The 15,457-nt window shown below is 37.5% G+C and overlaps 1 long non-coding RNA gene across 1 annotated transcript; it reads left to right on the forward strand.

The window, feature by feature from the left end:
* Positions 1 to 1,002: 1,002 nt before the first annotated feature.
* On the forward strand, positions 1,003 to 14,866 carry LOC114486795 (uncharacterized). Its single transcript, XR_003681093.1, has 4 exons — positions 1,003 to 1,065; positions 3,071 to 3,165; positions 10,968 to 11,052; positions 13,625 to 14,866. It is a non-coding gene; the product is annotated as an uncharacterized lncRNA (long non-coding RNA).
* Positions 14,867 to 15,457: the final 591 nt, after the last annotated feature.

Genomic DNA, 15,457 nt, shown 5'->3' on the forward strand with positions numbered 1-15,457 from the left:
GCATTGCTTCAGCGGCCTCTGCCGACCTCCTGGCTTGGCAACCTGCACCCCGCTCCACAAGAACCAAGCCTGACCCAGCGTGGCCTTGAGCGCCGCCGCCTCGCCAGACCCTCTCTCCCGCTTTCCCTCCCACCGCCCGGGATCCAGCTTCCCTCCTGCCGCCTCAGCCGTCAGCGACAGCGACACCCTCTCCTCCCCTCCCGCGGCTCCCCGCGCCAGGTCGCCGCGCCAGACAGCGGGTAACCGCCGCCTCCGCTGGGGCAACCCGACTCCATAGGCCTAGCGCGCTCCAGACACCTGCCTCTCACTGGCCACCGCCGCTGCCCCTCACCCGGCAGCCCCCTCGGCAATTGGCCCCCGGCCGTCCCTCGTCATCCTCGGCCTCGCCTCGAGTCCCGCCTCCGTCGCCAGGTCATTTAAGTTTATCACAAATAAATAAATAAAGGAGGAAATAGAAATGCGTAGAAAGTAAAAGCAGTTAGGAGGGGGCGGGGGCCTGGAGAAAAAAGTGGGGCGCGGCAGAGGTTAGACAACCAAACATGATCGCGTCTGTGTTGACCAATCACGACTCACTCTAGTCCGGTCTGACGGGCTCTCTCAACCAATAGCCTCCCACCTCTCGGATCACTGAACAACGAGATATGACTGACCTCTCCAGAGTGGACGAAGGTGCGGCGGGGTGACGGGGGGAGCGGAAAGACTGCTGACCAATCGCCTGTTAACAGTTCTCTGAGCGAAGTTTCCGTGCTCCAATGGGTGTCTGAGATAGCGGATTGGGCCTCTTCTAGCCCAATCGCAGCTGGTAGAGATGAGGGAAGAGGCAGATGGGGGTGGGGACAGGTGAGGGGAGGAGGAAGAGTGTATTTTGTTTATGGGCGGCAACCTCATGAGGGGCGTCCCATTCTTATTGGCTCACTGAAGCCAAGAGTGGCGTGAGGGCAACCCAATAGCAGGAAAAGATAGAGGGTTCGCGGCGTGAGGCACCCAATGTGGGCCTTCTGCCGAAGAAGTAGGGGCGGGGGGAAGTTTAGGAGTTGAGGAAAGAAGATTAAAGAGCGCGAGGAGGTAACGCCAAAAACTCTAATTTGTTGTGGGGCGGGCTGGAGGGAGGGGTGTGTGCGTGCTGTGGGGGACGGGGCGTCTGCGAGGCGCTTGGAGTGGGGGGCGGTGGGACGGGAAAGGAGGGGCGCGGGGTGGGGTTGGGGGAGCGAGTTAGAGTGGCGAGCCCGCGGGCTGTTTGGCCGGCTGAGCGCGCGCCCCCTCCCCCGGGCGACCCCCCCCGCCCCCGGCGGCCCCTTCCCCCGACCGCCCCCTCCTCGCGCCGGGCGGCGGCTGTGGCCTCGCCTGACCCGGCGCGGAGGGAGGGAACGCGGGAGGGTCCCTGGTTCCAGGATCGGGCGGGGCGTCCCGCAGCTGGAAACGTGTCTTCTGCCTTCTTTCTACTCCCCGCGTCTGGAGCTGCCGCTACCAAGAAGAGGAGCTGAGGGGGACTAGCCGGGGCTCAGGAGCTGCTAGAGGCGCCCGCTTGTCTTCCGCCCCCTCCCTCCTCGCCCTTCCCCGCTTGCCGTGGCTCTGGCGGTATCTGGAGCGTCTTCAGAGAACTGGGGGGCGGGAGGGGTCCTGGCCCAGAGCCGCTGGACGCCCCTCCAGACGCCGGAGCTACCGGCCGCCGCCTGCTTCGCTGCTACGACTGTAGAGAAGGGGGCATGGGAAGGGAAGACAGCTTTCCTTCTTTCTCTCCTCCTTTGGGCCCCTTTGGAAACATTAAAAAATGTTTACGCTTTTTCCATAGCTGAGAGAAAACGGTTGGAAGCTTTCTGAAAGTTTAAAAGAAATGCACCCTCTTTTACATTGTTTAATGCATTACTGTCCGTGTGGCTTTCTGGTCTTCTCCCACCATCCGCCCCACGCCCTGCCCTCCTAAAGCTGTTAGCCTTTTTAAGGATGCTGAAGAGGCAGGAGGCAGGGATTTTCTAAAAGTTGTATTGATTAAACACACTTGTACAAACATATGCTAGGCACACACATAAACGATAAACATTCGCGAAAAACACAATATGGCGTACAGCTACACTAACTAGCGCGGTAATCCGTTGATCTCTTAACCCAACCCAGTTGAATGGGGTCAGTAGCAGGATGACAGTTCTCCAGTAAAAATCTGAATGAAACAGGAAGTAATTTGGAAGCAGCCCGTGGGTAAAGTACTGTCCTCACATCAGCATTGGCCCAAGCTAAGCTGAATTTTGTGAATCTTCGAGTCATGTGAAAATTGTCTTAACTGCTTCTTACCATTAAAAATACCAAAATGTTGCTCAAGTGGAATTTTCTCACTGCGTGGTCATGTGTAAATTTCAGCCAAGGAAATTAAGAGACCACTCATTCCCCCAATGTTTTCAAGCAAGCTCTGTTCTAAAGTTAGTATTCTTAACTTGTTGCTATTGAAAGTTTTAAAACATGAATTATAAGGACCGTTTTGTAAATACATTCTCTAGCTTTACACATTGAATAATCAGTTACCATCGACAACTTCATAAATGGTTTACTTTCTTACCTGTTGCTCCTAATCCCATGCACCCTTTGCTATTGCTTGGGAATCGTTAAAATACACCCTTCTACCCCATCACACCCCCACGTATAAATTTGACCAGTCCAATTTTGGCTACGATTTGCATTTCTGTATTTCTTGGAAAAGAACAACAGCAAGAACAATTTACATTTTTTTAATGCCCTTGTTTGCTCTTTGTCGTTCTTAATCAGAATGTATCAAAGTTGATGCACATATAGTGCATGGTAATACCATTCACTGTGCCCTCTTGGAAGTAGTCTTCTCTCAAGAAAGTTTTTGGTATTGTCCTTGAAGAATTGCTGATGTTACTCATTGCTTAGCGCTCAAGGTTTAATTCTTAAGGTTGGGGATGTGATTTCCATTGAGCTCAATTTTGGAGGGCTTTAGCCTTGAGCATACATCATGCTCAAACAGTGAGGAGAAGAAAAAAAGTGAGTTTTCTAGAAATATAATTATCTGCTCAGTGAGTCCAGCAGTTGGGTATTTTTGGTTTTGTGATTTCAGATCTCACAGACCAGTGGAGTAAAGGCCTTTTGCATATGAAGATCAGGTGACAAGTTAACTGGCTACCAGCCTCCAAAGCAATACGCCCTTTCATGGTGAGGTCCCAATTTTAACAGACTAAAGAAAGAAGTTTAAGACTAAAAATTGTCAAATTTTATCCATTTTTAGGAAGAACTCTTTATGCTTACCTGTTTAGTTCATTTAAGATGCCAATATTTTGAAATAACTACTATACCAAAAAAATACAGGTATAGTTAATGTGTACACTTGGTACTAGCAACTAGCTACTGAAAGACAATATGAGTTTAAGTGGAATACTAGAGGAAAGAACAACTTACATGCGAGGGTTGTAATTTTGGGGTGTGTGTGTGTGTGTGTGTGTGTGTGTGTGTGTGTGTGTGTGGTAGGGGGAGGAGCGGTATTGTTCAGAACGACTAGTTGATGTGATGCCAGTGTCCTAAGTAAAGTCAGGAAGTTTTTGAGACCCATACGTATACAATTGCTCTTGCTGTCAAATTAACACGACTTTGACTACTTGGTATAGGAATAAAATCCAAGGAAAAAGCCATTTTAAATGAATTACTTTTATCTCAGGAGTGAGTCTTCAGAAGACTTTCCAACCAAATTGGAATTCCTAGAAAAAATTAGGTCATTTTAGAAGAACAATAAAAGATACAACTAGGGCTTCCCTGGTGGCGCAGTGGTTGAGAGTCCGCCTGCCGATGCAGGGGACACTGGTTCGTGCCCCGGTCCGGGAAGAGCCCACATGCCGCGGAGCGGCTAGACCCGTGAGCCATGGCCGCTGAGCCTGCGCTTTCGGAGCCTGTGCTCCGCAACGAGAGAGGCCACAACAGTGAGAGGCCCATGTACCGCAAAAAAAAAAAAAAAAAAAAGATACAACTAAGTTCCTATAAAGGATCTAAAATTTATAAACTAATTACAAATTATTCGAAATATCTTAGAATAAGTGGTAAGAAGAGATTCTTTAAAACATTTGGAATTCCAGAAGTGGAGCTTGATGGGCTCCGATTTATTCTCTGAAATAATTTTTTTTCTGAAATGGATTTTTAAATTCATCAAACTGTTGTAGACACTGTTCTAGATATTTGGGATGTAAAAGTGAACAAGAGATAAAATTACCTACCCATGTGGAGTTTACATTCTAATGTTGCATACACTTTGGGTACTTCAGATTGCTAGAAGAAGGTATTTTTGGATGAAACTTTAAAACCTAGCTGTTTTCTCATTTGGGGGAATATGATTTGAAAAAGCTTAGAGAAGTTCGAGGGGCAGGGAGATTTTACCAATTGCCAATGATAAGAAAGGAAGAGCTTACTGTATTTCTTATTTGTACCCTTTGTTATTGTCATGAAATATTCTCCATACGTTTCAGTAGGTCTTTTTAACAGGTAGGGGTTTTATTTTTTCTTAATTTTAAGTTTGCCTTTGAAATAAATAAAATGTTATTTTATATTAAAAAAATTCTGTGTCTTGGAATTTACTGTAAAATTCCTGTGGAGCTTTTGTCTTGTTAGCAAATTGTGGTAAACATAAGCTAGAATATCTTAATTTGTTTAGCTAGAATTTGTTTTAAGAATATGTCTGAAAAATCAAGTGCCTAAATCTTTCAATTGTGGTTTTATCAAGAGAAGGTGGAAATTTGTAATTAATTTATAGGTGACTTTAAAAAGAAAAAGAGAGAGGCCTGCAAAAAATGCTTTGTTATTTAAACCTTTCTTTCAAACTACAAAAGCATTTGATTGGCACTTCTCTGATTTAATAGACCATTTGTAATGCAAGAGGAACATTACAGAGTATTTTAGTATTACTTTAATCATTTAGTCTGTAGGTGTAAAAATACTAGGTTTCTAACTGAAGGAAACTTGGTGCCTTGTTAAGGGAGTATATGATTAAGCTGAGTTTGTTGCTTCAAGTAGTGGGTGTCTCACCTTTCCAAAACCTAGTTCATAGTTCTCAAATAACAAGTTCTTATTTTTGTTATTTTTCTCTATCACAGTGAGTTTTATTTTGTTAGTCAAATATGAGTTTAATTCTTAAGTAGCATGATTTTTTTTTTTTTTTTTTACACACAATCCTACCTACAGTCCTCCCATCCCCTGCTGTAAAGGGCTTGAATCTAAACCTACACTAGATCTCTATGCTAATTTGTAGCATAATCAACTCTTCTAGAAAGGGTACATATTAATGCACTTTAGAGAACTTTGAGATTGCCTGTGACTATTTAAGTACAGACCAGGCAGTGTCTGAAAGCTACAAATAGGAAGATTTAGGACAAAAAGCAGAGACTGTAACTAATAGAATATATTGTTTTAGCTGAAATCTTTTTTAAAAAGCACAGTGGAAGAATGGTTAATAGAATGTTAAAAATTAAGAACTTTTCCTAATTCTAGTAAGGATGGTTGATCAATGTGTCCTTATGTGCATGTAAGTATGTATTTATATATGATCAGTTTTTGAATAAAGACATATTTCATTACTGGATAAATGATTCCAGTCCTGCCTTGTGTTCCTTGACATGGAAGGCATTCAAAGTTCCCTGGTGATTTTGTTTAACATATTCTGTTACTAAACCAAACCTTTGCTCCGAGCAACATAGAAATACAAGCTAATTAAATCTTTGTAAATTTTGTAATAATTTTGGATTAAAATTTATTTTGGGAAGTTTTTTTAAAGCATGATTACTAAGCAGCACATAAAATGAATGAAATCTAAAGTGAAGAGCTGTTAGAACCCTGGATCCACATAATAAGATAGTTGAGAGTTTCAAAAGGGGTATTCATAGAGTAAAAGATAAAATCTTGATATGTCAAATTTCTATAGTAATAAAATAAAGACTAATTAATATTCATATTTTTAAGGTAAGTGTAAGTATGTGTACAGTGCATTTTAAGTCAAAATTTGGGGTGTTATTGGCTAGACACAGTCATTTCTTTGCCAGAGATACTAGACTGTATGAAGGCTAACCATCTGTCAAGTGATAGAGACAAAGAAGGTTTAATATACTAGCCCAAAATTTCCACAAACTTGCTTTGAATTGTATTGTCATTTTGTTTTGGCCTTCATATTCTGTGTTGAATATGCACTGGGTCAGTCACCCCACTTTGTTTTATGAACAGACTATTCACGGTTTAGATAAGGTTACTGTCACAACTGATGTGATCTAGAGGCAAGATAAAATGTTTTGATTTTGCTTTCATGTAATGATTAAAAACTCACAAGTGGACCACCCATTAGCAGTTATACAAGTGACTTCAAGCACACTTATTTTCACCTACCCATTCTGAATTTTGGGTGTCTTAATTCTTTTGCTTTATATATTCAAGCCTCATAATTCAAACCCATTCCTGAGCTATTGGGGGGGGATGGAGGGAAGTAGCAACGGGAATCCAGATTGCCTGTTTTAGGTACAATATGGTGTGATGTGAAATTGAAACAGCAGATTGGTAAGAAACTTTAGTTTCAAACAAATATAAACTAGTTTATTTAGTGAAGTCATACACAAAACAGGAGTCTCTATTGACAAGACAACTTTTTTTTCCAGTAACTTCCACATCATGAAGTCACCATGGTTCTTTGGGCCAGCAGACTGTTTCTAAGGCATCATATAAGAAAAAGAAGCCCTAATATTGCTGATTTTAATGATATACTTAGATGTGGCAGGCCAAGGAATTATTTATAACAGTGCTAATTATATCAATAAAAATAGCAATATTAATACTGTGAGTGTCAAAATCCATTCTTGACAGTATGAGGTAAACAGAACTATAGTCAAACAAAGCAGCCAGCCTGTCTCTACTGTCAGCTCATGAATATGCACTTCAGGAAAAATATACACACAGTTTAGAGAATTAAGTGTACTGATTTAATCTCTTTTTCAATTACTTTTGACCTTTTTTAAAAAAAAGATGTTCTTTATTTTAAATTCAAACAATATTAAAAAGACTTGGATTTTTAGTTTTGAAATTACTGGCAACCGTTTTCTTACTGACTGTCAGTAAGTTTCTAGAGACTTGTTTATTTATATATGGTTAAGTACTTTATAAATTATCAGAAATTCATTTTCTTTATACCCCCATTTTTGGGACACAAATTACCATCACAAAAGGAACCTCTAAAAATTTACAAAATGAAACAATACAAAACAAAACAAACCCTACCACTACCATACATGTACACACAACCATAAATCTCTGGCTTCCTTTAGGCATTAAAAGAATATCCTATTCCATGGTTTTGATTTAAGAAAGAGCATAAATTTTCTTTGTAGCTGTTTTTACTTCTAGTCAGTTTTTACAATTTTATGTTATTTTAAACTTATTTTCCTAGGAATATAAAATCCAGTAAGTAGAAGTCATTAAATCCAATGGTTTTTAGCTTGAGGGGACATCTAACTTATCAGCCAGTCCCTCATATATTTGATTTAATTCTTTCATTTTATTGCACATTGTCAAAAATTTCAGATGTAGAGATTGGAAATATTGTTTTTGGTATAATGTTACAAGCAACTAGTTGTATGATCTTAGGCATTTCACATAATTTGTTTGGATCTCTGCCTTAGCTTCCTTCATCTTCAGGGTCCCTTTCAGCTTTAATAATATGAGTATCTTTCTTTTGATACTTGAGTCTTTATTTTAGCTTCAGATAACGTGACTGGATGTGATGTGCAGGGGGCACCAGGAAAGAGTATCTGTAAAATATTTGACTTTGCTTTTTACTTTCAGTCCTGGATAAAGGTTTCATTTTAATGATACTTGCTTTCAAACATAGCATAGTAGTACAAGAGCCACAGTATTAAGTACTGATTATCTTTTATAGTTGGTAACTATGTCTATTAGTTTACATGAATTTTTACCAGCTCACCTTCACTCATGTAGATATATTGGTAATAGGATTTATAAACATGATTCTTTGCATTTTACTCTGCATAAAGTTGCTTAACTGGAGAAAGCAGGTAATAATAGAATGAATTAACTCAGAGTTGTTTTCTAATTCTATAAAATATATGGATAGATAGATATATTCGAAGAAAAAGGTAAACTTGGTTTTTGTGCCTAATTTTTAAAGCAAAAAATAAATATACTTCGAGTAATCAGGAGCCATCTCCATATAGATCTTATTGAATTGGTAATTTTTAACTGCTGCATTTGATTTTTGATCCTACATTATATCCATCCAGGGATAGATTTACATAGGAGGACTGGTAAGATAGACAAAGAAAGTTGACTCTGTTTTGATGAAGAATAGTGGGAAGAATCTGAAACAAACTGCATGCAATTTGTGTGTACCTACTTGTAGGTATTTATTTAATGATGACCTCAAAGTTTTCATTTAGAAGTTCACTCTCAGTTTCTTTTTAATTGACTCACATTCCTTTTGCTAGTATGAATGGTAGTGAGAGGCTCAAAACCATCAAATCCTTTACCTATTCACAAATGGAAACAGCTATCTGGAGAAAGCTGTATAATCCTCGGTTCCTTCCCCTTCCATACACATATCTATCGTTCTTGATACTGCTCATAACATTTTATAAATTACCTCATAGACGGAATATACAACAAACGCGACAATATATTAGATAGTGCTAAGCTATTTGGGAGAAATGGCAAAAAAAATTCTAGATCAACCATAGGGCAAAAAAGGTGTTATGAGTACTTCAATGCATGCAAATAAGGGGGAAAAAAAACATTCTAAGAGATATTTAGAAGGGAAGCTGATTTTAGACTATAAGTTAACTGAAACCCAGCACATGTACTGAGGAATTAATGTAGACCCTTTTCTAAAGGCATTGGTACCAAAAAGACTGGCAAAATTATTGGTTGTAAGCATAGTGAAAGAAAATAAAATACATTCTGTTCTTGTACTAAACAACAGTAGCCAACATGTATGAGCACTTAACTCTGTACCAGACATTACCAGACATTGGTTATATCTGAATTTTTTTCAGTTAATTTCATAATCCTATGAGATAGGCACTTTTATTATGTCATTTTAAAAGATAAGCTAAGGCTCAGAAAGGCTAAGTAACTTATTCAAAGTCACACAGCTAGTATATAACAGTTGGGAATTCAAACTCAAGTCCAATTCTAGAAAACCTAAGCTCTTAATCACCACCTCATCATGTCCCTCTTCTGGGACCATTTTCACTTAGTACTCGCCCTGATTAGTACTGGTAATTTTATTTCAAGAAAGGCATAGTGGATTTGGAGAAGGTTCCAGAGGAAGGCACAAAGTGAAAGAGCTTAAGTGGGAGGAATGGTTGCTATGGTAAAGTTTGTTTTTTAAATTTAACTCTTCAGTCTAGAAGTACAACTCCTGTGAGGGAATTTATCTGAAGGTTTTAAAAGAGGATGGACTGGGTAGCCACTGCCTGATTTGGTTGGATGGACAACAGTGGAGCTGGGTAACAGATGTCAAAGCAGATGGAGGAAATCATGAGTAGGAGCAGGTCAAAGGGAACTTTAGATACTGGCAGTACTGGGAAGGCAGAGGTCAAAAAGGAGACCTAAATCTAACAGGTTGAGTAACCAAGAATCGGCATCATGCAGAAAGAAAGGATGAGGCAGAACAGAAACAGAATATATTCAAAACTTTGGTAAATCCTACTGACTTTGGAAGGCCCTAACATTTATTGTTTATTGTTTGCACCCTTAGATTTGTTTCAGAACCAACAGCTGGCTTAAATAGGGGCCACCTAGAGTCTGGAATACAAAGACTGCTATGGTTTTGGCACAAAAAAACATGATCATCAATACTAACTTAGAATTAGGCAGTAAGTTTAGATGCATTGCAAAGAAATGCAATTTAGCACAGAAACCTATGTGATAAACTTGAGAATAGCTGTCATTTATTGAGTACCTGCTGTGTACCGTTCAATTCTGAAATCACTTTCTGGGGGGCATTTATAGTACAAGTTACCGTCTGCTGTCCAGTTTTCAAATATAAGAAAACATCTGCTAGCTTTTCTGAGGATTTGATGGGTAAAACAAATTATACCTTAATTTTATTTCATTTCATTTTGTAATTTAGCTTTTGATATCTCCTCTTCCCACATTCATGGAGCCAGGCTCTACCAGGCTTAAGGTGGAATAGAGTGTAGACTTCTCTTATGTAAACTTTTCCTTCAATTGTTGCTATACTGAAAGAAAGGTTCAATTTTATTTGATAGGATAAGTGCATTTCTATCAGAGTAATCAGTTCAAATGATCAGCCCAGGTAAAGTCAGTGTACATGAGTTTGGATTATATTTATGATTGCCAGCATGAGTTAATGAAAAGGGAATTATATAAACTTTTAAGGTGAATTTTTGGTATTTCAAATAATTTTAATGACATCAAACCAAATACAAACAGATGTGTATGCCATGTATACATACTTATACCCTTTTTCTACAAGGTACTGGAGACTTCAAAAGTTTTTAAGAGATAATATTCATTGTTGAGCTATATTATGTATATGTATAGAAGTGGGGAAGAGTTGGATTGTCTGAATGGAGTCAAAGAATAATGGAAGAACTATACTATCACTTATGTGTCTTCAGTTTTCCTTATTACAATATCTCTGATATTTCCTTCAGACTCTTATTTCTAGTGCATTAGGAAATATATTACAATAATCATTTTGTATGTTTCAAATTGATACATCACTAATACAATATACTGTGAAGTTAGAAAGATAATCAACATTCAGTTTATGCATGACACCTTTCCCCTTTAGGTTTATTGTCACTGGTACTCTTTTGTTCTCGTTCTTTTGACATCTGCTGGTATCTAGTCTGTTTCACAACTATGTTGTTTGCATCCTCCCTTCCCTTCATATATCTGACCCTTAGAGAAATACCTTTGAAAACTCACCCTCTCAATAATCTTTCTTGTTCTAGCAAAGGGTTGAGAACAAGGCAATATTATGTTGAAGGGGTGATTTGAGCTGAAAAGTGAACAGGATTCCAGACCTTTCTGATTCAGGTATTTCACATAACAGCCTCAACAGTTGTTATAAAGTGAATTGCTAGAGTGTATAAAAGCCAAAAATAAATGGTTGCTGTTTTTCTGTAATTTTGTGTTATGCATACCTCTGTTTCTATCTATTATTTGTGTAATGATGAATTTTATTATGCAAAATGGGTGCGTTCATTCTTTGACATTCATCACCCAGGAAAGATAGCATTCAGAATTATACTACACTGAACTGCAGATCCTTAAGGGCAGTACTGTATTTTATTAATCTTTGAAGCCTTAGTGCTTAGCACAGTACCTGGCACACTGGAGGGTTCAATGTTGATTAGACTCTTTTGTAGCTGTCCTAGAAAGATTACTTTGATTCTTGCTTACCAGGCTATTCATTCCTTATTTTCTTTTGACTGGTTCAAATTTAGCATTGTTACAATCGTTGATACCTATTACAGGGTTTCTCTGTACTTTTCTAAGACCCAAACATTTTTACACATGCTCATGATCTTTTATCCTTTTAGATACTTAATGAATTTCTGTCATGGCAGAAGTTCCAATGAAATTTATATTTACCGTGATTCAGAAAAGAAATATATCAGTTATCGCCCATCAGTGGTAAAGCAAATCTACTACAGTCAATTCAGAATATTGTATTGAATAGAGTACACAGAATTATATTACCTAGTGATTCAAGGGTGAAATCCAAATTTCATATTCTATATGATTCCTATCTGGATAATAGGACAAACAGTCCAGAGTTTTTTTTTTTTTTTGCACTTAATAGATTGTAATGAGATTTTGAGCATTTTATATGAACTTCCTAATTCTTAAAAAGATAAGTTCATAAAATTTCACACAATTAAAAAACAGAGCTTTAGATTATTTTACCTTATTATCTAAGTTGTTTAGAAGTCAGTCCAATGAAACACTTTAATGTTATTGACATTATATCCTTAGCTCTTCTAGAAAGCAAAAATGGTAATTGGGCTATGAACAATATGGAGGGTAATGTCATGTAAACCACTGTGTAGGGTGCATGTTTCTTTCCTATATAACAGCTGACATGCTTTTTCATATTTATAAGACCTGCTAGTTAGACAGTGGGATACTTACATGATCTTCCAAAGTCATAGTTTGTCTCTCTACTAACTGAAGCTATAGCAAATTGATTTGAAGTTGTTTCCAAAACAAAAGATAATTATGTCCTGGGATAATTAAAACTGGGGTCTCATTAAAGCGTACTTCAAGTGATTAGTAGCTATGGTATATTTTGGAATTTGTATCTAAGAACATAAAGAGAGCAAATTGTTGTTTCGGTATATTCAAGAATATGCTTTCTGAGGAAAGTATTGATTCTTGGAAATAATTATAATGAACTCCCAGACAACCCCAGACCCACATACCTCTCCCCTTTCTCAATATTTTAAAAATTAAGGACTCTGAAAACAAGGTGACCTATGTATGGCCATCTTCCCCTTCACTTCCAATTGCTGACTGTCTTTCTGAATCAAATCGCTGCTGAGATCTGTGAACAATTGCTGTGACACCTTGGGCAAAGAAACACTGCTTTGAAAACTTCTACCATCAATTGGGCAAGCAACTAGAGAATACTACTGAAGTTCAGGGATAAAGATCAGAAAACAGTAGACATTGTAAAGAAGAGCTTGGGCTTCAGAGGTCTGTGAACCAGTATGGGAGAAAGTTAATATCTGCCTATTTTATGTATCCAAGTCTCCCCAACAGGCTAAAAAGTCAGAGTAGCTGAATGTGCTGGCTGAGTTTTCTCTGTCCCTGAGGCTGAGAAGAAATTCAGAGATAGGGCAACAGTGATCTACCTCCTCATGCCTTGGCAGGGAACTGGTAGACTGTCTACATTTCTTTTCTCCAAGTGTTATACTTCTGCCATTTAGGATACTCTGACAACCAGACCAGAGTTCCAGTGAGTTATCAATGAAAAATAACAATCCATCAAAGGGGAGCCAGTAGTGAGGGAGAGAGGAAGATCAGGCAGGAAAATTAGAGTACATACTCCAAGCAACTAGTACTATTGGCAAAAATAAATGAAACCTGAATTTTGAAATATATTAAGAGCACTTAAGGACATTCAAACAAAGAACAAAAAAGAATTTCAGATACTAAGAAAAACATATCTCAATTGAGCGACTCTGGAAAAATTGGAGGAGAACATGGTCACTATTGAAACATGAGTCAGTGAACTGAAAGACCAAGTGCAAGAAATATATCAAAGTACATAGCGCAAATAAAACATGATGAAAATATTGAATAAAAAGGATGAGTCTTGGAGGATAGTTTAGAAATCAAAATAATAGGAATTATAGAGGGAGAAATAAAAACAGAAGGAGGAGAGGTATAATTAAATAATAGAAGAAAATTTCTTTGAGTGTAAGAAAGCTCAGAGTCTGTGGATTGAAAGGGTTTATTGATTTATGGTCTTGATTGAAAGAAAAGACACAGTTCTGAACTCTAAAAATAAATTGAAACATAAACTCCCAAGTAGAAAGAACAAGTTTCTCCTATAAAGAGGAGAAATATCAAAGTATCATAGAACTTCCTATTTGTAACACAGGAAGCAAGAAGATAGTGGAATGACATCTACAAACTGCAAAAGGAAAATGACTACAGTCCAAGAATCTCAATGCCCAGAAAGTTGTCATTTGCTAATCAAGGTGAAAGAAATACATTTAGGGAAAACCAAGAACTCAGAACATATAATTATTATTCCCCATCCAAGAAAATGCCTGAGGATAGATTATAAGCAAACAACAAATGAACCAGGACAAAGATTTCAAGATGAAAAGAAAAGGAAATAGTGGTAAATAATGAGCATTTGTATATAATTGTTTGTGTGTGAGTGTGTGTTGTGTGTATAATTTCATTTAAGAGAGAAAGATGGCTAGTAAATGTGTAATAAAATAGACAATTTCAGATTTTGAAATAAAAGGATCATACTTATGTAAACAAAATTTTTAATGTACTAAAACTGTCTTATCAACACTTAGTTGATGGAGGGAGTAGACAGGAGGAATGTAAAAAAGGAGGAAAATAAGTGGTGGGAGATGAGAGGAGGAAGAAAAGAGGAGAAAAGTGAATGTATCCTAAAGATCTCATTTATTTAGGAGAAAGGGGTGGGGGATAGAACCTCTTGGTGGGGGAAAAAATTGTCTTAGATAGAAAGATACATGAAAAAAATATATATATACATCTGTTAATTAGAATAGAGAAAGGGAAGGTTAGCATGATAGAACATCATGTAGAACTTTCATAGCAGCAAGGAGGAAATAGAATGCAGAACCACTTGATCAAAAAAAAATATGGAAAAGGGAAAAAGGAAACAATAATGTAAGATTAAAAATAAATATAAGTAATTGGAAGATATAAAATTAGGCACATTATTACATTTAATGTAATGGACTAAATTCTCCCATTAAGAAAACAGATGTCAGATTGAATTTAAAAACATAAGCCACTCAAATTATATTACAAGAAAAACACCTGTGTCAAAATTATAAAGAAATGTTGTTTGTAAAATGGTGGACATAAAAGACATCAGGCAGAGGCAAACAAAAGGAAAACAGAGAAACATGAGCGACAGCATTGCCCAAAAAGGGGCACTGTAATGATGAAAGGCATAGTTTATGAAGAGAATAACCACATAACTGTATACAGCAGGCTTATTTATAGTAGATAAGTATGTTAAGTAAAAACTATTGGAAAAGTCTAGACAGCTCTGTTAAACACATGCAAACAATGACTAAGAGAAATGGAATACTATAACTCAGAAGCAATATATTTGTAGAAACTGATATTCTTGAAATATTTTTAAACATTTCTGTGCTTGGCCACAAATAAAACTTTATAAATTTTAGAAAGCAGAAATTTTGCAAGCACATCCTCTGATTATAAGCTAGTATAATTAGAATTTTAGAAGTTTTTCTAAAAGGTGACAAAAAATTATTAATTATTTAGAAATTAAAGAGAACACTCCTAGATAACTCTTGGATAAAGAGGAAGTCATTTGGAAAACAATGAAAAGGAGAATATTTTATGTAAAAACCTATTGAAAACAGGTAAAGAGATTGTCGGAGTAGAGTTGATAGCCTTAAAGGCCTTCATTATTAAGATGGAAAATAAAGGATTATCTAGTAACTTTAAGAAATTAGAATAAACACTAATGTAAGAGAGAATAAAAGGAAATAAATTTTTTAAAATATGAAATTAATGAAATGGAAAACAAAGTGTAATAAATCAGTGTAAAAGCTGGCTCTTTCAGAAGGCTTAATATAATACATAACCTCCTTGGGAAGATGAAAAAGCAAAAAAGAAAATGAGGCCAGTAATTCCACTCTGAAGTGGAAGAGAATTGAAAGCATATGTTCACTTAAAACTTGTACAGAAATGT

This window comes from Physeter macrocephalus, chromosome 1 (genome assembly GCF_002837175.3).
Source record: "Physeter macrocephalus isolate SW-GA chromosome 1, ASM283717v5, whole genome shotgun sequence".
Taxonomy (NCBI): domain Eukaryota; kingdom Metazoa; phylum Chordata; class Mammalia; order Artiodactyla; family Physeteridae; genus Physeter; species Physeter macrocephalus.